The sequence below is a fragment of the Schistocerca gregaria genome, chromosome 4, assembly GCF_023897955.1.
Source record: "Schistocerca gregaria isolate iqSchGreg1 chromosome 4, iqSchGreg1.2, whole genome shotgun sequence".
NCBI classification, from domain to species: Eukaryota; Metazoa; Arthropoda; class Insecta; order Orthoptera; family Acrididae; genus Schistocerca; species Schistocerca gregaria.
Window position 1 is genome coordinate 35,241,163 of NC_064923.1, and position 3,042 is coordinate 35,244,204.

General features: G+C 45.0%; 1 pseudogene; it reads left to right on the plus strand.

Moving 5' to 3' along the window:
* The first annotated feature begins 1,078 nt into the window (after positions 1–1,078).
* Positions 1,079–1,196, plus strand: LOC126268295 (5S ribosomal RNA; annotated as a pseudogene).
* The last annotated feature ends 1,846 nt before the right edge of the window (positions 1,197–3,042 follow it).

Genomic DNA, 3,042 nt, shown 5'->3' on the forward strand with positions numbered 1-3,042 from the left:
TGAATGCCAGCTAACACGGTAATTTTTACTCCCACTGTACGCTCTGGGACTTATCCCTCCACCGAACATTCTGTGGTAAAATAGAATCTAGCATTCCACCTTCCTTTTCATTAGATTATTATACATTGGTGGGTTCATTTAGTAGGATGCTGCTGTGTATGAATAACACTGTTGATTTGTGGGCCTACGGTTTTTAACCAGAGTTTCACTGATTCTAACCGATTACGCTTAAGTAAGGCTGGGGGTCCTTTAAGCAATCGCAGTTACCCTGCTGCTTGGAGAAGCCGCCAGCGAGTGCTGTGGCGGAGTGCAGCTGCACGCTCTCCCGTCGCCCTCCTCCCCCTGTAGCAAAGTGCAGATACGGAACGTCATCACCCTGGTCGCAAATGGTCATTTTTCTAAGAACATCTGCAACTCACTGTTACGTTACTACAGGACTCTAACAGCACCGAGCACGTACAAAACGTTAAGAATAATTTACGAGAAGCGCACTCGAGTATCGGAACCATTCCGTGAAACGCGTCGTGCGGACCTACCACATGATGTCTCGTGACCTACTGGACTGTTACACGAGCCGCGTCGACAGACGCTCGCAGCTTTGTTTGTACAGAGTGTGTGGCTGGTGCTACAGATCCTGCTTATCACGGCTCTTCGTAAAAGACACTCTCGACAGAAAGTGTCGGTTCATTTACCGTTCTGAACAAAACGATTTTAAAGCGAAATTGTCTTTTCGATGCACCAGACTCCCAATTAATCTAGTACGATTTTCTTTAATCGGTAGGCTTTAATAGGGCCATCGAAACTTCGTGTTGGGTAATCTGTCACTACATTGCTCAATATGGCATACTACTACTAATGAATAAGTAATTACCGCCCTTCCTTAATTTAAAGTTATGATAGAATAGACAGACCGTATTAAAGAAATAATATTGAATTAATCTTTGCCTTTAGTACACGTCTAATTGCAGTGACTGTAACGGTCATTGCTCGTTTTAAATTAAATACTTTAAATATCATTATCGTCTTCATAAAGCTTCTATGGAATTACAAGCTCTTAGCTAGGCTTATAACCTTCATTACCAACGGCCTTGCCGCAGTGGTAACCCCGGTTCCCGTCAGATCACCGAAGTTAAGCGCTGTCGGGCTGGGCTAGCACTTAGATGGGCGACCATCCGGTCTGCCGAGCGCTGTTGGCAAGCGGGGTGCACTCAGCCGTGTGAGGCAAACGAATAGAAAAAGTATGTGAATTCCTGAGGTCATCGGTCCCTAGACTTACACACTACTTAAACTAACTTATGCTAAGAACAACACAAGCACCCATGCCCGAGGAAGTACGTGAAAAGTACGCAAACCTCCGCTTGGAGGGGCCGCGCAATCCGTCACATGGTGCCTCAAGCCGCGCGGCCACTCAGCGCGTCGGCAAACTGAGGAGCAACCTGATTGGAAAGTGTGTTCTCTACTGACGGCTGGGGCGAGCTGGCGACGCCTTGTGGGAGGTTAAGGTGCATGTAGGACACGGTCTGCTCTGTCTTCAGCGAGTGGGTGTGTTGGCAACAGATAGAGAAGCGAGTGTAAACCTCGCGACAGTTCCTCTTCCTTCCTTCCTTCTAGGCTGGATCGCGCGGTGCGGAATTAAAGCCCTCCTGACCACGATTACACGGTTCCAACGTGAGCGCAACTGCTGACTACGAACCGATGTATATAAAAGCTCCTGCTTCATTTGTGCTGCTGGTGATTGTGCAATGTTGTTGACCACTGTATTAAAGTTTTCAAAACATAAAACGACTGGGTTACTTTAAATTTCAAGTAATTTTAGATTTGGAATAAGTATTGTGGACTGCTATATGTAATTTGGTGCTATACTTGTATGTAGGCCATCATGGTTCATGTGAGATGGTGGCTGGCCAGAGTGGCCGAGTGGTCCCAGGCGCTACAGTCTGGAACCGCGCGACCGCTACGGTCGCAGGTTCGAATCCTGCCTCGGGCATGGATGTGTGTGATGTCCTTAGGTTAGTTAGGTTTAAGTAGTTCTAAGTTCTAGGGGACTGATGACCTCTGCAGTTAAATCCCATAGTGCTTAGAGCAATTTTTTTGTGAGATGGTGGCCATTGTAGCCACTTGTTTTGAAAGTGTAAAACACATGGGCTGTTTTTTTTTAATTCATTCTATTCGAAACGTGGAATAACTATTTTCGACTTTGGCATATATGTAACTTAATACTAGTATGTACTTGCATTATTGCAAATAGTGGCAATTGTAAACATTTCTTTTAAAGCATAATATCACGTTTTCCCACCATTTCTGGGTAATAAAACGACATATTTAGGTAATAAATTATAGCAATAATAAAGAAGATGGGTGACAGGTGATAGAATCAGTGTAACTGAGCGTACCAGTCATTCTGTCCAATAAATCTAGCCACTGGAGTAGGCCAAGCAATCACGCGGGCTGGGCGGGCGATAAGGTAACACCCCAACATTTCCAAGTTACTCGTTTAGCCTAGAGAAATGGGGGGGGGGGGGGGGGGGGGGAGGTCAGGAAAGGGAAGAGCGGTCGTGGCGAGGGGAATGGACATCCAGAAACAGTGTAGGATGTGTCAGACCTTGGTGGAGATCTGGCAACAGCTCAGGCGTGACAACTCCTGCTCTGCCTTAACCTGGCAGTATTAAGTCTAACCCAGTCGATGTACTTATGTACAATCAAGTACTGTCTGAATAAAGGGCGAACATACATGCAGGAGCATCTGGAGTTGATTTTGAAGTGGTGAAAAATTTAGTAATCTGCTTTAAAAGCTGAAAAATTTAAAACTGTGCACATCGCTTGATGCAAACCATTATAGAATATGAATGACTCAAAATTGCGATATCAGCTCTACAAATAAATGTCTGTAACAGTTTCTGGGAATGGAATGGAATACAAGTAATCACTGACACGTGGAGTTACTGATAGGGTGCTAGAAAAATGCACTTTTTCTGCAAAGGATGCTGCTTGTAAGACACTAGTGCACACTATACTAGAATATTGCCACGTATATAAGCCCAA